The 26,441-nt window shown below is 49.1% G+C and overlaps 1 long non-coding RNA gene across 1 annotated transcript in view; it reads right to left on the bottom strand.

The window, feature by feature from the left end:
* LOC137464988 (uncharacterized) overlaps positions 1–26,441 on the bottom strand; it is a 118,115-nt gene that overhangs the window by 41,263 nt on the left and 50,411 nt on the right. Inside the window, exon 3 of the long non-coding RNA XR_010994516.1 lies at positions 23,903–24,007. This is a non-coding gene — a long non-coding RNA (uncharacterized lncRNA). The remainder of the gene's footprint in view (positions 1–23,902; positions 24,008–26,441) is intronic.

The raw sequence follows: 26,441 nt of genomic DNA, 5'->3' as shown, positions 1-26,441 counted from the left end.
ATTTCTGTGGCTACACAAGAGATGCTCTCACGTCTACCTTCAGCTGCCCCTTCTGTGCTATGTGCAGGGTGAAACTCACTGTGGGGTGGCACAGCTTTGCATGCAATTAATTTCCCTTCCAAGATTACTTTTTCACACTGGGAAAAATACAGCCAGCAGGACATTCCCATGCACAGTATCCCAACAGGGCAGCCGAACCCACTGCAAGAGCCCAGAGAGTCCTGAGTGCTGGGGTCTCCTTGCAAAGCCTGAAAACTGTGGTTACACAGGCTTCAGAGCCAAGAAGGACAGGTGTGATGGTGATAATCACCAGCACAGCCCTGACACTTCACCATCACAAGCTCCAACCCTGCTATTTGTGCAGCAATTAACAAGGTATTAATCACAGAACATGACATTGCTCCCTTCCCTGTGAGCATCCCTCTAGTTTTACCTTCAGCCTTTTGGGTTTTCCTCTGGCAGACTTTGAAAACCAGCTGCAAACTAGGCTCCTTGTTTACAAGTTAGAGGATTTAAGAGCCATGCAGGAGATTCAGGCCATGGCTCCCATTAATTTCACCAAGATTTACACATCTAAGCCTTAGCCATCAGTTCCTAACAAAAAAAAAAGGCTTGCTTCGAGGCAAAAAAATAGCCAAGGAAAATGAACTTTACTTCCAGAGGCTTTTCGAAATAGAAGTGGCTAAAATGCAAAAGTTCTTGCAGGTACTTGCCAGGCTTTGCAAACAGGTAAGGGTGTCTGGAAACTAAAATCTCAAAAATTTCCACTGCCTGCCCTGTCCCATGGTATCTGCACACACACCCCCACACCAGCTCAGCCATCATCAGTGTCTGGAGAGGAAATGCAGAGAAAAAGTTTAAGAAGTTTAATAAATTGTCACAGCTTAACAAACTAATCCCTGCTTATGCTCACCTCATCCCAAATGAGAAGCCAGGGGAAAAAAAAAAGTGTACAACATGAGGCAGCTATCTCTTATCTGCTCCATTGCTCTGCAAGGGCAGAGGACTGAGCAGGGGCTCCTGGGTCATGGTAAGGCACTGCCTGCTCCTCCTCAGTGCACACCAGAGCTGAGCAAATACCTCGCAGTAATTTCCCATGAACAGTTTGTGTCTGCTTCCCAGAAAATCTTCAGCTAAAGGCAAGAAATATGCCTGGGAGCAGCATGGTTTATGAAGCCCTCATGGACAGATGGCTTTGAACTCAGACATGAGCATGCATTGTCTGCAGAAAGTCCCCGGTGCTGTTTGTTTGTGGCACCAGACTTGCCCTCAGCAGAGAGCAGGACAGCAGCTGAGCAAGCAAAGGTGGAGGCAGAAACAGAGGACAAAACCAGGAGGAGACATCTTCCTTCTGCTTCTACTGAGCCCTGGAAAGATCTCACAAAGGTTCTGGGGAGAGCACTCAGTCTCCAGAAGAAGCTAAAGCAGGAGCTACTGGCACATCAGCTGTCCTCCATGAAGCTGCAGGGGACCCAGTACCTTGATCCCAGTGTCCTCATACCCACAGGGCTGGGTGCCCCACCAGCAGCCAGAATCCGGGATGTGAGGCAAGTTCCTGCTGGGCGCGCTGCTCCTGAGAGATGTAAATAAACACTTGCTGGCAGGAGGCACTGAGTAAATATCTCACAGCAGTGCAAACAACAGCAAGTAGCATTTTCTGGGTAAAGCAGCACCCAGGCTTTCAATCAAAGCTCAGGGCTATTTTTCCTTTGGCCCTTTACTGAGCCGAAGTAAAATGATCTATCAAAAGGATTTACCTCTCCCATCTCCCTTATAAACATGCACAAACACACAACTGCTTCTTGTCCCCAAAATCCTTCACCTCTACATGAATGGCTTCATGGCCATTCCTACAGTAGAAAGAGGAGAAGCTTGTCATGTGAAATATAATCTACCTCTGACCAGCAGCTCTGATCTTCATAAAAACCAATGCCTTCATCAAACATCACATTGTCATCATGTGGGCACTGTTTCACAGATGCCTGTAGGATGGCCGGTATCAAACTGGAAGTGAGTGCAGTGACACCCTGGTGTAGGATTAGCCAAGCAGCAAAGCCTGGGTGTAGATGCTAAATCAGCTGGTAATTCTATATCCCACTGAAAAGGTGGGATTTGTTTGGTTTGGGATTTTTTTTTTTTTTTTTTTTTTTTTTTTTTTTTTTTTTTTTTTTGCTTTTAGGTAATACTTTTCTGACATGGCAAAGAAAACTCTGGTTCCATCTGATGATGGCTTGCTTTAAATTAGTGGAAATACCAGCTCTATTGTCATTCTGTCTGACAGGGATGACTTTTGCCTTCCCTTTCTGTACAAGTTTATAGAAATAGCTTTAAAACTTTCCAGAAAAAATAAAGTGTACAGAACAGCACAAAAAGGAAGGAGCTGAGGAAGCTGGTGGTGGTCCCCTGGGGAGTGGCGAGAAGGTGGGAGGTGAGGTCACACAGCATAGATTTGCTTTTCACATCTTCCTCGAGAAGACATCAGTGGCTTCAGCTCAGCCCGCCATCGCTGCTAACACAACACCCTGAAGAAATTATTCTCTGCAGGAAAGCAAACAGGGTGAATGAGATCTGCTGCCAAACTCTTACATCTCACAGTGGGAGAGAGGGGAGACCAAGAGGAAATGAAAAACAAATCCCGGAGCCGGGGATGTGCTGAGGGGTGGCTTCAGCAGTGGTGTTATCTTTGTTGGCAGGGTGGGCTCCGCGGGGGTCACCGCGGGAGAGGGGATTAAGCACTCACATCCAGACGTGCCTTTGTAAAGGCAGAGGAACGGGGCGGATACTCTGAAAACTGCCAACAGGAGGGCAGGGCAGGTCTCACTGGGGTGGTTGTATCCTTGTGGGTTCCACGGCTGCCCGAAGCACCTGGAGAAGTTTACGTGCTGGTGGAAGTTTACGTGTGGGTGGAAGTTTATGTGTTGGTGGAAGTTTATGTGTTGGTGGCCTCCCTGGCAGCCAGGCTTCCCACAGGGGACACAACCCTTGCCGAAGGATGGTGCCTACCTGCCCTGCTGCAGCCAGCCTAGAAAGAGTGAAAGGGGTACACACAGAGGAAGAAAGGGAAGGGGAAGAGGTGAGGTGGCAGCATTAAAATATAAATGAGATGATACAGCTCTGTAGGTACTTTTAAAACTTCCCAGATGCAAAGCCACAAGTAACTAGGTCCCCACACACCATTAGCACATCACTTATTAACCACCCATTAATGAAAGGGCTGCAGATAGCACAGTTTCCTCTTCTAACACTACAATGCTTTTCAGCCAATCCTCCTTCCAATTCCATTGCAAGAAATTCCCCCGAAAGCTAACACCTGAGAGCTGCACCTCAATTTCTTGTTTCCTTTCTTTCAGCCAAAGCTTTAAAAGCAACAAATACAAGCAGAAATTACTCTACATCAAGTTTCCGTCTAGTCTTCTTTCCATGCAGGACTTGCACCAGTGAAACCCCAGAACTCCTTTAGAAACTTGCATATAGCTTCTCTCTCTGGCTTTGCCCACAAACACACAATGAAACCTCTTTTTTTTTTTTTTTTTTTTTTTTTTTTTAATTATTATTCCAGGAAAATTATTTACAAACTGAGCCCTAGCCCCTAAGAACAGGTTATGTCTCTTGCCATTTTCTGAAGAGATTCAATGGACCAGCAAGCTGTGTGCAAAAGTATTTGGATTTTCCCCATAACCTTTGGGGCTGACTGCCTCTCGCATTGTGAATAATGCTCTTAGAAAATAATTCTGCATCAAAGTTGCAGAATACTACTGCTAATATGTATATATTCCAAGACATGAGTATTTGTACTGCCCTTGTGTTGTTTCAGAGAAGTAACTTGCTTTCTGGATCCAGTAATAATTTCAGCAAAACCACAGGAACAAGAGATGCAGTTTTGGACTAAGAAAGCATCTCATCACTCCACTAGTTACAAAACTTTTAAAATACATGTACAAGCATAAAAACACCACCCCCTGCTTGCACACATACCACCTTACTTGATCAGACCTCATAAAAGACCAGATGCTATCTTGGAAAGTAACTTCCCCGGGAAAACAAACTGCCTGTAGTAAATCCCAGGGCCAGCACGGGCAGCTGCCCCAGAGTGCTGTCTGCGCGGGGGCTCGCCGCTTTGTGGAGTCTCGGGACAAATGGGGCAGGATTGGAGCTCTCTGCAAAGCAGGAAAAGAACAGAGAGAAGCCATGAAAACCACACAGCTCCTGCCAGCATGAAGATGGGCGTCATGCTGGGGTTTCGGGGTGATGGAGGCAGCCAAGCAAAGGAAAAAACCCACAGCCCACGGATGTCAGCAGGCTGTCAGCGTCCCGGAGGCACCGCCATAAAATCCACACGCAGGGAAGGGTTTGGCCGGGCAGCGGGAGGGCTGGTGAGAAACAAAACAACGCGCCGGGTGACAGCGGAGGCTCTGCGCAGGGAGGCTGTCAGCGCCCTGGGGTCGCAGAGAACCTCCTGCTCCGACAGCCTGGCTGCCGGCGAGCCACGCCAAGCGGGGCAGCAGCAGCTGCGTGGGCACTCCGAGGCGGCATTCCCTCGGGCAGCTATCCCCCGGCGCTCCTGAGCAGCCTGGATGGAGCTGGCTGCGCCGCGGTGCCATCGGCCAGGGAGGGAACACCAGCGGGATGACGGAGGGCCAGAGCTCCAGCGCTCGGATGCTCGGGTGAGGCTCCCCAGGCTCGCCGACGGAAATGAAAGTGCGCGGAGCGCGGAGGGATGCCTGTCCCGGATATTCGGCGCTGGGAAGAATGTCGTGTTCTTGGAGCGGGCACGGCCACTCGCAGCTGTGCAAACAACCCCGCAGAGAAGGTGACTTACCTTGCCCCCCGACTGAGATCGCACACCGCCCGCTTGCAGGAGACCTCTTCCCTTGCCCAAAGACAGGACAAAGCAAAGCCGAGGGTTGTTTCCCAGTGGGAAGCTGCTATCTCACAGGTCAGAGAGTTAAATGATCTGGCTGGGGTTAGGACTGAGCACTGATACCCACCACCAGCCTGACCCAGCCTAGTGCACAGCAGTTGATCCTTGATTTTAATTTATCCCCACAATAGAGGTGAGATCCTTTGCCAGCAGAAAAGCAGCAGCAGGGGCTGCAGGTGAGAGGTTTTGCTGCACTGCTTGGGTCTCATGCCCCTCTGCAGCATCTCCCCAGTGCTGCAAGCCCTGAAGGGATCCCACATCCAGCTGGACGGGCAGGAGGAATGCAAGGCCCGATCCAGGAAAGCACATACTGATCCGTCAGCACCCGAGTATTCCTGACCCCTGTCTTCCAGAGGAAACCAACTTCTGATGGTTAGAGAGGGAGGAAGGGAGAGTGATCAGCATCAGCTCTGGGGAGAATTGGATACCCCGGCAGCACAGGCTGGTCAGAGGTCACATTGGAAAATGCCATTTTGGAAGATGAATGCAATCCTGAATGTCAGCAGGTCCCAGCATGGTCTCTAAAAGACCATCACTGGTGCTGCAGGTAGGAGAGGAAGAGAGAAAGAGAGAAAGAGAGAAAGAGAAAGAAGAGGAAGAGAAAGAGAAAGGGACAGCCAGTGATCGAAGAGGTACGGGCCATGCTACTGGTTCCACCACAGGTTCCCAGCCCTTCCCTTCCCACCTTCAAATAGGGAAAGTACTACTTTTCTGCTGTTTTGCCTCACCAGACTACCTACTGTGGGTAATGGATTGAATCTGTAGGCCCTACAGTAAAAAAAAAAAAAAGGTGGAAGGGTTTTAAATTCCACATTTCCATGGATTTTTCAGAGATGGGGGTGAGAAGGGGGAGGGTGGGGGGCAGCACAATCTCTAAATCTTTATTTCCTCAGGCTCCTTCAGCCTGTTTCCTCCCCAGCTTTTGTACTACTTCAACCAATTTTTATTTTTAGAAAAATAAACCAGAACAAATGGCAATAAATACAGGCAGTCTTAGAGGAAAATGGCTGGGATTGATCTGGATCCTGGCAGAGGTCTTCTGAACAATGCTGAAACCCCAGGGCCCATTTCTGCCTGGTGACAGATGTGGCCCCTGGTGGGAGATGCGGACAACAGTGGTCTCCTCCTGCCCTGGCCAGGGAGAAGCTTGTCCAGCCCCAGCCATGTAAGGGGCTCTCACCACGCTCCAGGGCTCGGTGTGACTTTTCCCCACACACAGCTATTGGATCCAGGTGGGCAGAGGAGATGAAGAGCCATGAGGCTGTCAAGGAGCAAGGAGGTCATGGGGTATTGTGGCTTGACCCTGGGGATGGAGCCTGGTCTGGTGGCAGCAGAATCACCAGCAGCAGTGGGCTGTGTGGGTGGGGGCTTCCCAATATCCCTGGGAGAAGGAGGGATGCTCTGCAACCCTCATGCAAGGCTGAAATCAGGCTTTTCAGGGTTAGAACCAGGGATGCTGTTTTATCACAAAGTGTTCACTTATCCAGAGCACGTCAGCCCCCACAGGCAGACAAAATCCTACTGCTCTGAGGGTTCTCATTATCACATGAATCTACATCTATGATGTTTTCTGATGTCTCGGCTTTGAGAGCTCTCAAACCCTTGCAAAAGGTAGCTAGCAATGGATGAGAATCTCAGGCAACTAATGCCTATTGATAAAATGTAATAAATATTCAAGCTAATCAGACGGATAAAAATGAGAAAGGGAGGAGGACCCTGCAACACACTAGTTGCTGCCTGCCTGAGAACACCATCTTAAAATGATCCAACACCAAGCCATCACAAACAACGCCAGCTACAATCACACCAGTTTTTCTTCTGAAAGCTCTTTTACAAGCTTTGAAGACCTCCAGTAAACAGCACACTGAAGTGTGTGCTAAAGATAAAGGAAAGAAAAAAACCCAAAGCCCAAGAACACAAGCCCTTTGCTCAACTGCATGCCTGGACACAGGGAGACAGCTGACCTGTGAACCCAACACCAAACAGCACATGAGCTGATGGCCACCCCTTGCTGACCACCATAGCCTCAGCATGTCTTTACTTCACATCTGTGACAGTCTCTCCATTTGTCTTCTCACCCTGGACTGTATAAAAGAAGTTGTCAGGAAAAGAGAAATAAGTCACAGCCACTACCCTGAGCCCACACTGCTGGCCACAGCTTAAGTGACAATAAATACATGTGTTTCCTGAGCAGGGCAAGATAAGTGAAAGCAGCACAATGAGTAAGCCAGACCACACAGAAAAGAAATGGGCAGGAAAAAAGACCAACCAAAAAGCCATATTTTTAGGATGGATTTCAGGAGCCAACTCTGACAATCAGTACTTTATTACTGAAATAGGTTGTCCGTAGAATTTTTGGATGTTCCATCTCTGAAAGTGTTTCAAGGCCAGGCTGGAGGCGACCCTGAGGAGCGTGGTCTAGTGGAAGGTGTCCCTGCCCATGGTAGGGTTGAAATTAGATGATCTTTAAGATCCTTTCTAGCCAAAACTATTCTGTGATTCCATGATTCCAAAGTCAGGGACCGTCTCTTACCAGACTGGCTAATGTTAGCCCTGCCCTGGGGTCATATATCCTTCATCGCACAAGGAGGTGACATGCCACCTTGGTGCTGGCAGACTCACCTGAATTTATTTCCAACAACAAAGATCAACACCACCACCCCCCCCATCCCCGCAAAAAATCACACAAAATGCCCCTATGCTAGCAGAAGAGAGGGTTAAAGTTCCGATTACAGAATTGGTAACACAGTCACCCAAGAGAAAAATAAACTAATTACAAAAAAAAAAAAAAAAAAAAAAAAAAAAAAAAAAAAAAAGCCAAAAACACAATTCCAGATTATATTTAACACTCAAATTCCTCTTTAATTGCTCCAGTGTCTCAGCCAGTTTGCAGGGGAGGAGTGGGGACTGGCAAATTAGCTCCCCCCAGGGCTGCTTCCCCCAGGGGAGCTTTCCCAATTTACATTCCCATTGTGTTCTTTAATTAGTACATTCCTACAGCTTTTCTGAGAGTCCCAACACTTCCAGAGCTGTGACAGTACTTTATAAATAATAAATCGGAGGGAGTATTCACTGTACCCTGCTTCACTCCTCCCAGTGTCCCGGCCGGTGTCTGGCAGCTTTTTCAGGGACCACACACAGCCTGGAGCAGCCCACCACTGCCAGCCCAGGAGGCAGCCTTTGGTGGGGACATTAATTGCCTCTTTTCATCTTCCTAACTTGCACAACTTATCTGGAGTCCTGCTTCCTGCACAGGATTCTCCCAGACGAAGCATTTGGATTTTGTGACGTCCCTATCATGTGGTTCCAATGCAGGTGAGAAGGGCTGGGAGGAAAGCTTGAAAGAGGTCTCTGCAGCCCTTTGTCTGACCAGAATAATGCCCAGAGGCAGCACCGGACCAGCCTGACTTTATGATTCAGGTTCTACCTGGAAGCATCCCAAACCCAGCATCAGCAAGCACGGAGCACGCTGCTCCTCCACACGAGGACACAGGCAGTACCCTCCAGCCCGAGATTTCTGGCACCCTAGGGACACGTAAATTTGTCCTTAGGGAAAACAAAAGGGGGGAAATGTATTTATTCTGCAGCACATCAGCCAGCCTGTGCCAGGGGCAGAGCCCAGGACTCCTTGCCACGCAGGAAAGCCTCCAGTGCCTTCAGCCTCACCAAGGTTTCACACAGATAATCCTAGAAACCAAATGGCAGAAAAAGCCCAAAGTAAAGGGAAGACAACACAGCCAAGCCATGCATCAGAGCTGCAACCCAAGTTTTCCCAGGTCTCATTAGGGATGATTTATGAAGGCTGACACCATCGTTAACCTCTGACCATGTCCCCACTGCCTGCAGGGCATTTCACAGCCTGCCTGCGACTGTCCAAGTAGCAATGTGGGGGATGATTGAGATTTTATCTCCCCTGTTAATGCAATTAGGTGGTTTGAAGGAGAACCACTGGATCATCTTACCTGCAACAACCCAGCCACTCCATTCGCTCCAGGGACGAGCCCTGCACTCACTGGAGCCCTGCACTCACTGCGTGCTTGCACACACGTGCAGCACTGCTTGGCACAGGCATCGGGCACTAATAACCTGCCATTTGCAACCCCATCTGGTTCTGACATGTCCATTATTCAAAGGCATTTGGCAAAGACCTTGGGCAACTCATTTGCAGAGTCCGGGTCAGTTCACAAGCCCATGAATTCCCAAACTATTTGCTGGCCGTGCTGGTAGCCAAGCTGTGAATAGATTTTTGGCAGATTTGAAAGGAGCCAGTGTTTTCTGAAACCACCTGCCCTCAGAGGCTGCAAAAGCCCAACGATTTCCACTCCTATTTAAGATGCATATCCAGCCCTCTGTAAAGCCGTAGTAAGATGAAAACCTGACTTGTCTGACACCATACAGCATTCCCTATTTTTACCAATCTCATGGGAAATCAAGTGGCATCAGAGTCCCTGAGCCAGGGATGCAAGTCTCACCTCACCTCACCTCACCTCACCTCACCTCACCCTTCCATGCCTCTCAGGGGCTGGAAACCCAGCAGAGCAGAAGCATCTTCTGGTCTGGGTCCATCCCCAGATCCTTAGCCCAGCCCCTTTCATCCCACAAATGATGCAATTGGCTGACTCTCCTACAAGCCAAGCCCAAAACCCAGTGATGCCCTGGCAGCGCAGGCAGCAGTAGCCTTGGGTGCTCCTGGTCCTATAGCTCCTGCATCGGGATAATACACAAGCTGGAGCACGAGGGAGACCTGGGAAAAGCACACTTGGTACCTTTATTTCCAGCCAATTCATATCATGCTTTGCTCTCCTTTAACCCACCAGAGCTGCAGACTGTGGAGGTTTGCTGCCTCTCACGTGCAAGGATGCAGCAAGCTTTTCCCTCCTGCTCTGAGGCTGAGGCTCTGCTCTCCTCCCTGCTGCCTCGCTGGTGCAAATCCTCTCTGCAGTCTGTTCAGCCAGTGGGTAACTCTTCCCTGCTGCAAACAGCAGCCCACAAGGCTCCCGGAGATCAGGCGGCATCGCACACCCGCTCGGAGAAGCAGAGGCACAGGCAGGGGAATACGAGACGTGATTTGCTCGGAGACAGCTCTGTGCTTTTGGCAGGACTCGAGGGCATTTGTTTTGAAGCTGTGTTTACATGCCTTTGATCAGACGTGTTTAACTTTTCTGGTGCGTGACAGCAGCAAAACAAGTTTGAGACAAGGATAATGAAACACATTGTGCGCCCGTACATGTAAACGGCTACAGCCAGGCTGCGCACATCAGCAGCTCAAACTGGAGGTGGGGGTGGTGGGAGGTGGGTGCCAAGACGGGGACATGCATCATGATGATGCCAAACCAACAAGCTGAAAATGAAAAAGAAAGAAAAAAAAAAAAAAAAAAAAAAAAAAAAAAAGAGCAAAGCACTAACCCAGCAACCAAGCAACCAACAACAGCTCAATCTCAGTTCTTGGAATTGGCCAAGTGAAGTCTGCGCTGAGTCCCGGTGCAGAAGTAAACTCCACCCGACATCGCAGGGAGCTTTCCCTGAGCAGATAAACTGCTCCCATCGTGGTTCAGGGTTTGCTCTCAACAGCACCTCAGGACCTCAGGGCACCTCAGCTAGGGAGCAGCCCATGCTTTCTCCAGCCTCTGAGGTTCATATCAGCAACTCGCAAAGTCAAGCACCATCTTTTAAGAAATGCCAGCACACAATCAGAAAGCAAAATGGAAAGGCAGCTTCCAGAGAAGCTCCTAAAATAGCTGCTCTCTGAAACACTATGGGCACACCTGGCACAATTAGCAAGAATGTATCTACATATGTATAGACCAATAATTGGATCATTGAACGCCCTGTCATCATTTCAAGCCTCCCAGCACCCTAAGGAAAGGCAGAGAATACTGCCTCATCCTTTCAGGAGAGGGGAGTGCATGGTGGTAAACTGGGAAATGTTTCCAGGCACAGCAACATAAACAGCCCCACACTGAACTGCTAATGAAGACTCTGGCATGGGGCAAAGCCTCAGCACAGACAGAGGGCTACTCCTACAGAGAAGTTCGGTCACAATAATCCTATTTTTGAGGTTAAAAGAGACATAGAGGAGTGTGGATGATCCAGCCCGCTGCTAAAGAGCAGATCCAAGCATCTTATCCCTAGCATGTTTAATTTAATAGTGCAAAATGCCAGCAAAGAGACTTTATAATACAGTCCCATGCTGACCATGCTTTGAGATGAGAGATGCCACCATCTCTTTGTGCTTAGCGCAGCAAATGAGCAGAGCACATTGGCACAAGAGGTTTCCTAATGGCATGCCACCTCACTACACAACCTGTCAAGCCAACACAGGCTTAAGCAGTGGATCTTAGTTGGCAATAGTGGGGGAAGTGAATACTCAGCTGTGATAAATATTTAACGTGCTTTTAGTCCTGAAGAAGTGTAGCACTGAGGCCATCATCCTGTAAGTGAAAACCAAGGCTGATTAATGGGGGAAGGTACTCCCATTTATGGGAGGTTAGGATCAATCCCAATTCTCAGCTATTTGTTGAATCTTTAATGCTCTTTTTCGATAGCACAGTTCCTTGGTGAAGGGCAGCATCCTAATAAGGCTGCTTTAACAGCAGGGATGTTAAGGGGGTATAAATAAAAGACCCCTGTAAAAAATAAACAATGAGGTAAAAAAGGAAGGTTTCATGTGATCACTGCTGTTGGGTGACTTGGAAAAAGCAGTTTTCAAGTTCCCACTCTTCTCTGGAGGCTGCATTTACTTCTTTTGGAGTTTTCTCTGTCATCTCAGAACTCAGCCCAAGGTTAAACCTTAGGCCAAAGACAAGATGTTGCTGTGGGAAGGAGGGAACGTCAGTGGCAGCGTAACAGTCAGTGTCTGAGCTTTTCACATCCTTCATTCCATGCTAGAAAGGTCTCCACCTTCTTCCACACCTCAGCCCTCTTCTCAGACCCACACTTTCAATATCTCATGGTCTAATTTTTCCTCTTCTGAGCAAGGTGCTCCCTTACCACCTGCCATTTTACCAGCCAAGATTAATCCCCTGCCTCCCCTGCTGATGATACCAGCATCAACCACTCCCCTCCCATGCTCTCAAACACTCCACTTCTCCTTTCTCCAGAGTGAGTACCCAGGGTGAGCAGGCAGCTTGCATTTACCAGGTATTTGCCATCTCCCATCAAGAAGAGCATCCCTCTTTGTCCCTTTTGGGTCTTCCATCACATCACCTTCATGCACAGTCCCTACTCCCATTCTTGCTTCCCCTAGTAAATCCCCTTCTGATTTTCTTGCCATCTGGTAGGACCAGTCTCACCTCCTGCAATAAAAGCTCTCCCTGCACATCTCTGCTTGCTAGCCATCCCTCCCTTGCTGGCAAGCAGCACGGAAGCAAGACCACAGACATCAGCCTTGTAATGAAGATGAAGAGCCACACAGCCTTGCCGGCCCTCTCCATCTGCCCTCACCTTTCCGGCTGCATTACGCCTTATGTTGTTTCTTGTATGAAACTAAACATCAGCTCCTTCCTGGCTGTGCTGATATTCTCACCCCAACCTTGTGCCAGAGAGGTTATGGCATGAAAGGGAGGGGATGAGAAGTGAGACAGGAAAGGTGACGGCAAGGGGCAGTGGGGGAGAGAGTGTGTTTATGGCAGGGGTGACCAAAGATGCCAGAGCCAAGTGCAAGTTCCCAAGCATGATGGGCACTGGTACCTCCCTGATGAGCCACTCTGGCTCCATCAAGGCATCAGCTGGAACAGATCTGGTTGCCTGAGCTGAGAAAGGGTGCTGGCTTCTGCCTAGAGTGACAAGTGGGATGAGAAGACAATGTTACCCCCCAGGCAGAAGCTAAGAACCTCTGGTTCCTCAAGCCCTCCCTCCTCCTCCACACTGCAAGAGGACCAACTTTAAAAATCCCTTCTGTCCCTACAACCCTGCATCTGCTGTGGTGGAAACAAAATGTGGTCCCTTCATAAATGAGACTTGCCCAAAAGCAGGCAGCATGGCCAGACAATTTTCCTTCAGGGCTTCAAGTGCTGAAGAGTGAGGGAGAGGGCTGCATCCTCTCATGGCTGTACACATGCATGCTACACACACAAGGGATGTGCACATCCCCTTCTGCTTCCACCATGGACCACTCCTCACTAACCATCCTCCAGGGTCATTCAGCATCTCTCCCCACAGCTGCCTTCTCCACTGTAATTGTCTTTCCTCATCCACCATTGTAAACCAGGATTATGAAAAAAGATAAGAGATTAAGCCTCTGCTGCAGGTTAACCTGCGATTGTCCTCAGTGACAACAGGTGCCAGACATCTGTCTGTGCCCTGTGAGGGTCCTCAAACATGCTTCCCTGTGTTGCCATAAGACTTTCAAGGACATAGTATGAGACATCCTCCTCCACCCAACCTTAGCAAGCTTTACCAAGCTTTCCTTGTGCTCCTTGCAAAAAAAAAAAAAAAAAAAAAAAAAAAAAAAAAAAAAAAAAAAAAACCAAGAGGAACTGTGAGGGACACACACACTGTACTGTACATCCCAGCAAGGTGCCAGAAACAGAAGCTGGGATGCAACCTGCTGGCATTAAAGGAAAAATTAGCATCAGAAAACCAGCCAGGCCCTCAGGTGGGCACCTGATGCCCCCATGAACTCTGCACACCCCACCACTGCCAAGCAGCACAGATTCACTGCGTGGCAATGCCAACCGCAGGAAGGATGCTCTCATCCCAGGGAAGGCACAACTGAGCCCTAATCTGCAGCCAAACTGCCCAGGTGCCCTGGCTTCTCGCCCTAAGCCAGGATACCCTTTGGCTGAGCCACATGCTTGGGAAGATGATGCCTGTGCAAATGTAAGAGACAGGGCTGCTTTTGTTTACAGGCTGCTGGCAATGGCGCTGCGCACCCCACATCCTCCCCCAGCCAGGAGCAAGCTCCAAGAAAGGAAATTACACAAGCCAGAAGGTTTGATGGAATGAACCCATTGGGCGGCTTGAAGATAGCTATTAATGGAGAGCTTTCTCTAATTGCTTTTGTATAATCTGGGGCTGCTAGGCGGAACTGGGTAATAAATGAAATCCAATTACATTTTCTCTCAGTATTTATTTTATTAAGTAGAATTCATCAGCTGATGAAGGGCCCCTCGAGGTAATGGCTCATGACCTAGTGGAAGGCACTTTTTTATTATTATTATTTTCCCCACTTGGGGAAGCAGATAATTCCGTTTCCCAGTAAATGCAGACTGCCCCCCCCTGCACTGTGGAAAGCACAACAGGTCCCAGGGCAGCACAGATCCCACACTGTCCTCCTGAGTGGGATCCCTACTCTGATTGCTGGATTCCCAATGAGCACAACGGGTAATTAAAGACCAGCTTCAGCGTGCCAGCCGGAATGGATATGGATTTACAGCGCACAGCACGCAGAGGGCTGCAGCAGGGACCAGTCCCGCTGGGAATGCAGCAAGAAGCAATGTCAGTCCGCGTCTGCTCCCCAGGAGGCTGGACTCTGGCGCCAGCTCTGTTTCACTGGGATGAGTCTCCTGTGCAGGGCTTACAGTGTGGGCTCACCTTGGGCTCAGAACCACAACTGACCAGGCTGAAAACTCTTGTGAACACCAGCAGCCCAGATCCATCACATCCAGCCCCACACTCCAGCACATCCATGGAGCCTTGTAAGCTCTGCAACACAGCACCTCAACCACCACCTGCTGGTGGTTTAAACCCAGTTACTGGTGGTAACTGGGTTTAGACTCAGTTGCTGCCATGAAGGCTGCCCATCAAGGTCACCAAAAGCACCAGTCCCACATGGAGATGCCTAGCCAAGCCTTGTGCCACCATTAGCATTCTGGCATCAGCAGGCAAAGCATGTCAGGGATTTCTGGTGCTGGCAGCATTGCAAGGCACTCTAGCTACCAAGCAGGGTTTGCTGGAAGCTGTAGCATTGCAGAAGAACAGAACCCAGCCCCTGGCACAGTGCCTTTTCTGTGGTATGAGAGGCAGCAAAATCCAGTGTGGGTCAGGAGAGGTTGCTCCAAGTGTATCCTTACAGGCTCTAGCCAGCATCCATCCCTGTGGAGTAGGGATGGCATAAGACCCTTCCTCCTCCTACCTTCACACCAAAAAGCATCAACAGGGCTGGCGAGTGCCAGTTAAGCATGGGGTCTGGTGCAGCACTTTTGCCCTTTTGCTGGAGCCCACAGCAAGGATTCCTCCAGCACGAGCAGGCAGGATTCCTCGCGGATCTTGCAATCAGCTGCTGGGCTTTTCACCATCCCTCTTCCTATCCAGTTATTGACTGACATTCACCCCTGGCTCCCAAACCCAGCGCCGACAGCCGCAGCTCGCCCGGCTTTCACTGCCATCTTGTCATACAAACAATTTATCACCCGCCAGTGAGTGCTGTTACAGGCAACAGACTCCAGTGTCCATTAATTAACAGGAAATACTGAGAGAGGCATATACACATGCACAAATCTGTCTGAGAGGTTTCCTATAGCATTCACTGTGGATGCACCCATGTGCTGTCACAGTAAGACAGGCTCTGGGAGCCACAGCAGATGTAGCCAGCAGCAGCCAGGCTCAAAACAAAGAAAAAGCAATATTATGAGGAAGAAAAACACCTATGGGGGTGATTGAGTAGCATGGTTTTATTCCTGAATAGTAAGAAACTACTCATCTTAAGGAATCGAAATATGGGTGGCGATTTGAGAACAGGGAAGCAAGCAAGCCACACCCCAGCTGCTGAGAGTTTGGGGTGAAGGTGACATCACAGACACTTCCAAAGGGCTTGCACAGTCTTTTGCAGCAGGAACAGCTAATGCTTTGACTAGCCTTGCACTGGGGCTGACGTGTTCTTGGCTGCTGTACCCTGCTTCCAAACCTTCCAAGGCTCCATCATGACAGGATAAGCCCTGTCCCCCATCAGGGCAGCAAATCCAGCAGCCTTACACATCCCAGGCCACAGCTCAGCAGCACTGAATGAATGCCTGCCAGAGCCTGAGCCCTCATGCTGCTGGGCCAACTAAAAATAAATGAGGTGTGGGTTCACAAAGAGTCAATGTCAGGTTTTAGAAGTGCTCTGTGTTGCTGGTTTTGCTGCAGAAGCCAGGAACAGAGGATAAGGAAAAAGGGTTTCAGAGGGCAAGGAAAAAGTGTTTTAGAGGAATCTTCTGAAACTTGTCCGGCTTTTTGATTTGGGAAGAAAACCTAAAACCAGTTGGAAAAGAGATCTAAACATAATGTCAGAATCCAGCTCTTCATCTTTTTCACAAGTGGGCTTTCACTTTCTTCTGTGAGGCTATTTGCCAAGCACAACACAGAAACACAAGCTATTTGCGTTGATCCAAAACTATTTTTCACCAAATAAGCCATTCATCTAAAATCTTTCTGCCCAGCTCTGCTGTAGGAGAAGCTATCTGCTCATGGCAGACCACGATTTATGCTTAAATGAGCATTTGTGACTAAGAGACAGGCTAGATTCATAGTAAAATTCATCATCAATAAATCAGTCAATCACTTCTGCCCTCAGCTCAAGGCTGAAGTCTAGAGTAACTACTCAGCACTTTGTCAACCTTTACTCCAGCAAAGTCTGGGTAGGAGACCTCAGGATTTAGCCTATTGATTGCTTACTATTGTTTGTGATGCCCTGCATGCTTCAGACATGCTCCCTTCAAGCAAGATTAAATACCTGGTTTATGGCATTGGGATTCAATGGAAATTATCTTTTATAAGCATGGTAACAGACAAGTCAAATTGCCCTGTGCAGTGGTCCATTGTGGTGCAGAGGTGCCCCCGAATCCCCTCTGTGCTGGCAGCAGGGGAGGAACATGTCAGTGCTGACTGTCCCTGGGGCGGCATGGTGAGCCCCACGGCTGTAGCACATTTCTGCAAGTGAAACGCAATTTTGGCTGTGGCTCCAGAGCCTTTGAGGCTCTCAGCTCCACTGGTAGTGTTTTGTTGCAAGAATAATAGAGTGACAGCTCCCCGGCAGCTTTGAGTAGCATCCCCAGCTCAAAGGCACCCTTAATATCCCTGCCAAACTCCAGCCTGTCAGTTTTTACATTTGTTTGAAGTTAAGCTGATCCATCTTGGGTGAGTGGATGCCGACAGAGTCGCTCAACTAAAGCCAAAGAATGTTTTGGACACTCCTCTGCCCAAGAGCTGGTACTTGTCCTCCACACACCATCAAGGATATTGAATGTATTAATACAGATGGAGATAAGTGACCATGCTGCCCCCCAAATAGGGCAAGACTGAGATATTTTCACCCTCTACAGCAATAAAGTAAGAAAATACAGCAACCACTTGCACAGCAAAACACCTCTTAATAACCCCCTGAGCACCATCACCTCCCAAGAACCATCTCCCTGCAGACACCACCCTGAAGAAAGGGAAAAAAGCCTTCAACTACACACATGCCATTTCCACAGGATAAAAAAAAAAAAAAGAAAAAAACAGAAGCAGGCTGCAGAAGGCGAGGAACTGGCAATTTAGGGAGAGGGGGGAGAAAAAGAAGGTTAAAAACAAAAGATTTACTGAATCCAAATCCAGACCACCAGCTGCTCTCCCATCCCCATGTCATGCCCATGTACCAGAGATGGCATACTGATTCCCAGGTTTCCCCCATATAGCCCACTGTAAGGCAAACTGATTTCTGATGCTTGTCCCGCCTTCTTTTATTTCTGCCAGACCTCCCCCTCTCCTCTGGGTACTTTTCCTGCTGCCATTTGTTCCTGTCCTTTACAACTCTGCCTGCTGTCACTCGCATAACCTTGCCTGTTTGGTAATTTGTGGCAATAAAGTGTCACTGTGGGGAAAAAATACAGCGTCGCAGCAGCATATAAATCTCTGATCCATAAATTGTGCTGCTCCCCACCTGCATGCCCCTCCTTTTAGATATAAAGTGCAATGATTTGGGGCAAGAGAAAGAAAAAAGAGCCAGTAATATGTGATCTTACTGAAGGGCAGCACTGAGGTGTCCTCATTGGGGGCTATAATGAGTGCTGAGGGACTGGTGTGTGCTGTAAATTGCCCTGGAGACATGGGCCTCAGTCCAGCTTGCTGGAGCTATCCAGAGCTTAAAAGGAGTAATCTTAAAGGGGGAAATAATACATTAAACATTGCTCAAGAGTGCAATCAGTGCTGCTGTCTACTTCCTCTTTGAACAACCTCAGTGGGAATGCCATGGCCATGGAAGGGATCCAGGTGTGTGCAGCTGAGCCTCTCACTCCACTTTCCACCTAGATGTGGGATCCTGCTCATCACCACAGTTGAACAGCTCCTCCAGTAGATCCCCACCTCCAGCCCCTGGGCATTAAGGAGCACTACAAGGAAGTAGGTCTGCACTTTTGCCTTCCATCTAGTGCCACAGATGCCCACTTTACACACATATGCCCTCCACTAGGCTGACAACAGTTCCCCATGTCTCAGAGCCAGGATTCAGTGGGGTAGCTACCACCCCAGGCAAATGCATCTCATGTTTGTGGCCCCATGGTTTCCAGCTTTACTGGGCAGAGTACCAGGCGTCCACCACCAAGGCCCTCCAGGAGCCATGAGACCCACAGCATCCACGACACCCTCTGAAATGGCTTTAGAGGAGTCCAGCCCTTCTTGCTGATGGTTATTTATTTGAATTGGAATACACAGCTTGCCTCCATCAGACCCCTCATCTACTGAATTATCAGCTTGGTCACACTGTAGATCAGCATCCTGTAAAATGTCACCTCCAGCACTGCTGCAGCCACTCTCCCAGCCATGGCCCCTGCGTCAGACCCAGCAGAATGTCCCACTCCTTCTCCCCTGTTTCTGGCACATTGGGTTGTCATCCACCATCCATCACAGAGCAGCAGGAAGACTTGCATTAAAGCCTTCTCCTGAAACTGACATCTTTCCTGACATCTGTAGCTCACCTGAGCAGCTAAGCCAACACTCCTGTGGATATAAACAAGCAGGACGGAAAGTGCATTCACTAGACAGATAGCTTGGGGAAGTATCATCACCCACTGAAAGCCCATATGTGGTTTTGTAACAAAGATATTTGCTTCCTGTCTTGCCCACTCATCAGAGGGATATATGAACAAAGCGGAGCAGCACCCTGGAGACAGACTAAAACCAAACGGTGCTTGGAGGGCCCCGCAGGAGCCGTGCAGGCGAACTCATTATGGACACCCTGGGGAAGAGAAATCTCCCTTCTCCCAGCCTTGGGAATGGCACGCAGCCAGGTTCCATCATGCACCTATCCTGCACCTGATCAAGACGATGTGTTAAATAAATGAAAGAAGTCAGGTCTTGGTCCCCAAACCTGCCCATATATGACAACTTCTCTCCTGGAGCCACAATTTACTGAGGCCTAAAAAAACTAGCACTTACTGTGAAATTCTGCAGCTCACTGCTGTGGTTTGGTGCAGGGCTTGGGTATAGGAACCTACTCTGTGCCAGCGTGGTCCTGCTAGCTGCCTGCCCAGGTAGCAAAGGGAGCAGGCTGGGTTGTGGGAGCAGAGGCACAGCCAGCATGTCACACAGCGCTTGAACCACATCAAGATATTGCCCATAGTTTTGGGAGCCCCAAGAGAAGTCCCAGTGCTAATTAACTGAAGGAAATTCAGCCAGGGCCACTGAAATATCCAGGGAAGCTGTTGAGGACACCAAACCAGGCTCTTCACAGGAACCCATAGCAAGAAGATAAGTGACAGTGGGCATATCTGAAACAGAAGGTTCTCACTGGATGCTAGGAGAACATTTTCCCTCCTTTATCTAGGGTCAGAACCAAGAGAAAATCAGCACAGCACCCTTAACAACAACACTCAAGGCTAAGCAGAATGAAGCCTTTGCCCTTCTCCCACTGCCAAATTCACAACTATTGTTGTAAGGAAGAAAATTAAGGACAGGTCTGTCAAATGAGCATCAACACTCCTTCACACCAGGAGCAGAATGTGGATTAGCTAACCCATTTCACATCACCCTTTTCACCATCCTCTGAAAAAACAAAGACTCATGTAACATGTATGTACATATACACAGAAAGATCTGAGACAACTTGGCCTAGGGACCCACCCCAAATATGCAGTTTGCATGACTGGTCCTGATTAAAATATCCGTGATAGCTTTTGATAAAGAAGGAAAATTCATGAGATACAGCATGTCAGTGGCTACACCTTGGTGCTTGGGAGGCTTAGGGTGAACAGTAGGAAAAATCTCTTTGCTGGGATGGTGGTACAGCTGAGAGCCAGGTGTCCCAGGAGATGGAGGATGCCCATGCTTAAGCCATGAACCCTTAGCTCAACTGCCATACCGCTCTCATGTGACATCCACGGCAGCTCTGCTCTGGAGCTCCAAGGGCTCAGTAGGCCTATGCAGATGCAAGAACAAAATGAGGGTTTACTGCCCTTATCTTGGTCACCAACTCCAAGAAAAGATCTCTCAGCCACCTTATTCTTACTAACTAAACATCAGGTCCCTTCTTGAAAGAAGGAAAAAGACCACCTAGAAGCTGTTCTGCTTGGGGCTGTGCCTGGAGGGGACACACCTCAGCCACCTTCAGATCCAAACACTGCTAAGCACTCAAAAACTGCATAATCAAGTGACAGCAGCAGAGCTTTGGCAAGACATCTGTCCATCTATAAATAGAGCTTAACTGTATGTCCTTATCACAGGGCTTTGATGTGTTTGGGGAGAATATTTTCTTCCCCTTCACCACCAAGTCCCAGGCAGCACAGATAATGGGCTTGAATCGATCCAGCTCAAGTATTGCTAAACTTCCTACCACAGTGGCAGCATGCCAGCCTCCAATAGGACAAGAGAACATGTGTCTGTTCAGAGCCAACCACAAGGAGCAGGCAGAAAATTGCTTTAGGCTTAAAAAAAAAAAAGGTGCTTTTTGCAGATTTGTAGATCAATCTACAATGTATTTTAGAGGTTTAAGAAAGTCAATATAAACAAGATATATCATAGCTGCACAAGAAGCTGAGAAGTTGTATTTCTATTTATGCTGCTACTGGCACTCCAACTGCTGGCTCAATGTCCTGCTGCAGTCCCACACCACTACTTCTCCAGCAGGAAAAGTTGAGAGAAGGGCCTTCTTCCACTGCTGCAGTTCATCCCCCCATGGGTTTTGCCAGGACAACTCAGCCCTGGGGCTGACTGGGGTCTGATATACCTGACGTGTGTCAGCACTGCATCTTGTGCCCTGCTTGCAGCAGGAGGGCAACAGGAGGACTCAGGGACTCGTGGCAGTGGTCAGGCTGACCTCCCACAAAATGCAGCTTGTCTCCTTAGGCCTCTGTCCGCACAGGCTCAGCACACAAATTGGCTCAGCTCTCTGGGGATTCTCCGGGCAGTGCTGAGACAATCCCTTGGAATTCGTTTCTCAAGCTGGTGCTGCTGCAGAACTGCAGTGGCCTGACCTCTATAAACTCATCCCCAGGGACTTGACAAGTTGGTTCCCACCCACAGACACATCTGCCACGTGCCCACCATTCCTCTTGAACCATCCTGGCATGACTTGGGAGAGGCCTCGCACAGATCACCTTGCCACCCCTCTGCCCCCCTCAGCTCCACTGCAGGGAACTACAAAGCATATTCAGAATTTTTCTCACCCTTTTTATTATAGTGAGTCACGTAACATGCCTTATCAGACCAGACCTAAATCATGTCTGCCTCTCCCCAAATCCCACACAATATGTCAGCCATTAAACATGCAATTATCCTGCATTTACAAATCCATGAGAGGCTCTCCTCCTCTCATGGGCAGGAGCACTCACATCGCTGTGGTGGACCCAGTCCTAATGGGCCACCAGGAAGTGAATCCCACTGGAACTGACCACACCCATTTCCCAGTCTCCATGAGGCACAAAACCCCCTTTCCTGGCTTCCACCCTCTGCTTCAGAGGGTGAAGAACAAAGTGTGCATCTGGATGGGAAGGAGTTGGCTGTACACCCTTGGTAAACAGGAAGAAGTCCCTAGGCTGTGGGATGCCCAGCTCCAGACACCCTTCTGCCCAGAGCCCATCCAGGCATAGGAAAAGAGGTCAGCCTGCAACAGAGGAAGCAGAAACCAGCTTTCTACCCTTCCTACACAGCTAAAACTTGTGCAAATGCCTGCCACACATCCCATCAGATCCTTTGGGAGCAAATCTAGGAGAGCAAGCCAGTGATACAGGGCAGGGATTGGTAGCTGATGTACTGAAGCTGGCAGGAATGCCAGTCTGCTGATGCTTCTCCAACCCCCTTCCCATCTCCCTGCCAGGCTCAAGCTCCTCTAGCAGCACATCATCTGGGCTGGGCTCTTACTCATCTGCTGCCACACACAAGCAGGCGTCAGGGGACATATCACTGCACAAATCCGAGGAAGAAACAAGCAGCATTAACTGGTAGCACGTGTGTATGGAGACCCCTCAAACTCTTTTTTCCTTTGCTCCCATCTGCTCTGCTCTGGGCCACTAAATCCAATTCAGCAGTGCTCAGAGCTTGTACCAAAGCTGCGACACATTTGTCAGATCCCTTACTAGCCCCATAGCTAATTTTACAACGCTAATTTATCTCACCATATTATATCGCTTTCATTTCATCCCCCCAGGATCCCATTACTGCCAGTGTACCTTGTAGCCGGCATGTAACAGTAATTGGTATTATTAGCGACGTACCCTGCTCAAGCTGCTCTATTTGCAGAGCTGCAAGGAGTCCCCTGGGTGGGCTGATCTACCTCGAGGATGGGGAGGGAAGGAGTCCTTGTTCCATGCCGCTCCAAAGACGCCAACAAGGAGCAATGACAAGGGCAGGGTTTTGCTCCTGTAGAGCATTTCTGCATGCCCAGACCCCAGCCTGCTCCCTATTGTGGCTCCATCAGGTGTTGCCCACCCCTGGAGTCCTTAACCTTGACCTTTTAACTACAGGGCAAACAATCAAGCGTGCACACAGGGAGCATTTCTGTCCTTGCTTGTGGCTCAAAGGATAAAGGACTCTGCATATCCAGCGTTAAAGGGGCTGCAAAACAACTCTGGGAAGCATGATGCAGGGGTAGAGGGCAGAGAAGGGGCACAGGGAAAATTCATCATTCATGCTATTTTGGTCAACAGTTTCTCCTCTTCGGTGTAAGCTACTGCTTTCTAGGATCAACATAATTAAAGCCATGCAGTTTTAGCTAAGTAAGAGGCTGCACTAGTCAAACAGTGACAATTCCCACTTAAGACATTCTTGTCTGGCATTTAGGGAGTTGTTAAATTTTAATTCATCATTTTCTTTTCTCAGACACAGAACCAGCAAGCAGCAGGCTTCCCCAGCACGGCTCTGCAGGGTCTGCATCCCCAGGTGAGGCAGCTTCATCTCCAGGCTCCTTTCCTGCTCCACTATGGCTTAAAGAACATGATCCCAAACCCCTCCTCAAACAGCACTGTATTACCACAGCCCTATACTCAGCACACATGTAACAGGCCTCAGAGTTGGGGCAACCTCTTGCCCATGGCTGCTGGTGGTTGTGGTCTCCTAAGGGGATGCATTCCTTTTCAAGCAATGCCCATGCATCTCACCCCTGATGCTGCAGCCTGCCAGGGCAGGAAAGCAAAAAAAAAAAACACCCAGCAGACCTGAGAACTTCAAGTTGTGCTTGCCTGCAAGAGATGGCACCTCACCTTCCACCATATAGCTGGGCTGGGTGACACTTACCTGCTCCAGAGTAGTTCAGCCACAACATGGGACCTCTGTGACTGTGGCTGGACTATGTACCTCTGAGCTGCCCAAAGGGCTTTCAAGTGGGAGAGCTCTTTTTGAGGAAGTTGTCCATGGGCAGACCATAACATGGGATTTTCTAGGCTGTTCATCCATACTTGCCCCCTCCACATCCTAAATAATCACTCTCAGCATCTGCCCTCTTTGCACAGCAGCTAAAAGGCTGCTCACATGCCATTTTGCCACACTCTAATAAACACCACCATCCTCGCCAGAAGACGTGTGTCCTGCACTCCCACAAAGCATACCAACTCAGGACAAGCTGGGTGAGCAAGGTTTTAACCCACCTCTTACCTCTCCACCAGTCCAGAGTCCTTGAGGCGTCCCCAACTTCTCATAAACCTCTGGGCGATTCTTCTGGCTGCTTGTCCGACCCTCGCTGCTCAGATCTGGGATTTTCTTCAACAGAACAGAAGAGACAACCTGTCAGGTTACCAGGTGAAACTCTGTCATTGCTTCAGGTTCAGCAGACAACCAAGGCAGGGGGGCATCTCTTTTCCAGCCCTGACAGCTGGGGGTAACCGGTGCAAACACGAACCTAGTTAGAATAAGAGCCCTCCCACAGGAGCGTCACAGTCCAGCCCCAAAGCACGTATTTGCTTAATTATTTCGATTCAGAGACATGAAATGGGAGAGGGGAAAAAAAGCCCCTGCAGCTTGGGGCATCTCTGGTCTTCTTTAAAGACAGACAGCAATGCTCCCCAGACAGAACAGCACAGCAGCACCACACTGTCAGCCCAGCACCAAGGCATTCGCCCATGAAGTCTTGTGCTGCCTGAGCCCTAATCCTGAAAAGCCACACACACATGTTTTACGGAGCAGGGAGAGGCCAGTCCAACTGAACCCAAGAGTGTGAAGAGGAAAACATGCCTGTATGGTTTTGCAGCACAGACATCAAGGACTGGAAACGGGAGGAGGACTTTCTGTACTACGTCTGACACGCTGCCTGGTGAGATGGAGTCAGAGGCATTAGTGTAACCAGTGGTGCCCTCCCTTACAGCAGGAAATACGCTTTTTGTGTTAGACAAACAAATTATCAGTCGAGATCTGTGCTCATTATCCAGCTCTTGTGGCTGAGGTTGTGTTGCTCCCCCTACTTCTTTTTAAATGCTTTGAAGAGAAAAAAAATTTCTTATGGCTCTGCATTATTAAAAATGAAAAATAGGAGCCAAAATCCACTGGCAAGAGGAAAGTCTGGGACTCACTCCTGCAGAGATTCTTTCCCAAGGGTGACAGTGACTCCAAGCCTGGCACACCACAGGCTTTAATTAGCACCCAACCCTCAGCTGATGAGCTTTGCCAGAGTTCCTCCCAGGACCTCATGCAAAGCCCAGACAAGCCAATGGGAGGATGCTGCAGAAACCCAAACTACAACTCCCCATCTACCTCCTGCCTGCCTACAAAACCTAAATAAATACATGACCACCCCCTGGAACTACACTTGGCTGCCTGATGGCGAAACCCTCATTTGCAAAGTGCTTGGAAATAATTACAAAATTTTCCCAGAGTTTACAAGGAGGAAAGAGGACTGTTTGTCACGCCGGCAGCCACGGTGTGCCGCAATTTATCACACTTGTCAGGTGTCAGCCACCAAGAAATTTAACTCCAGCTGCCCCAGGCTCAGCACCCGCAATGCCCCATCATTCAAAACCTGCTCTGCCATGCACCCCAGAGCTGAGGAGTGACTGGCAAGAGGGGAGCGGGCTGCTCCCCACCAAGCCTCCTCTCACTCTGCAATGCAAATGTGAGTCTTTGGTTATTTTTTGGAAGCATTTTTGGATGTGGGTGTTGGGTTTTTTCCCTACCCACAGGTGAAGTGGAACAGGAAAGGGGACCAGGTACAGCAAGAGATGAGGCTCATTTGTCATTACCTGCCAGAGACCCTCCTGGGCTCTAATTCCAGCTTGGCAGGGACCTGAGAAGAGAGACTGAGCTTAGCAGTGAGTACCCTCAGGGAGATAGTGCATTACTATGGGTACAAAGTGCAAAATCCCAGTGCCTTTTCTGAAACCTGTGGAAAACATTGACATTCCCTGCCACCTCTGTGCCCTGTACTGAGCCGGATGAGCCGGCCCTGCCACAGATCCAGCAGCCCAGCTTTCCACATGGAAATCAAAGCATGACTTGCTTTTGTAGGGGCTTCAAATTGAGGTCAAACTGGATTTTGGAAGAACTCAGCATGTTCAAAACAGGTCACCAGCTGAAGGACCTGACTTGGGCCATGAGTTACTGCTGAGCCAGAGGGAAGATCTATGACCTGTGCTTCCACATGATCAAGAAATTACAGCTTGAGCAGAACTCAGGTAGGCTCACATAAGAAGCAAATGTCATCAGCCACAGAGCAGGGACAAATCCTGGGTCAGGTCCCTGCAGGAGGGCTTGCATCACTGCTGAGCTCACCCTGCATCACCAGGACTTGAGGTCTCACCAATGTCATGGTCAGGGCATTTCATGAATGTCACACCTGTTTCACAGGACCTGTCTGCACTGCCCCACAGAAATACTGCTGCTTTGGCCATTTCTGTAGCAATAAGCTGAATTAAGAGAAACCTGCATGCAAAAGCGCTAACTTTTTTAAGAGGTCCTTACAAAATGCTGGAAGCCCAGCACTTATGGCATGCTGCCTGTCCCACATGATGCACCTGCATGGCACAGCAAGGGCTAATGGATAACTGAAACACTTGCTTAATGGGGGAAAAAGAAATACAAACACACAGTATTTGCCAAAAATCCAAAAATCTTTCTCTCCAGCATAAGCTGGGGCTATGCTGATCAGGGACCCATGAATTTTACTTGCACCAAAAGAAAAGGGCCCGACATTTCCCAGCAGCAA

Source organism: Anomalospiza imberbis, chromosome Z, assembly GCF_031753505.1.
Source record: "Anomalospiza imberbis isolate Cuckoo-Finch-1a 21T00152 chromosome Z, ASM3175350v1, whole genome shotgun sequence".
In the NCBI taxonomy this organism is placed as follows: domain Eukaryota; kingdom Metazoa; phylum Chordata; class Aves; order Passeriformes; family Viduidae; genus Anomalospiza; species Anomalospiza imberbis.
The sequence above is the reverse complement of the archived record's forward strand: the minus strand, read 5'-3'. Positions and strand labels throughout refer to the sequence as shown.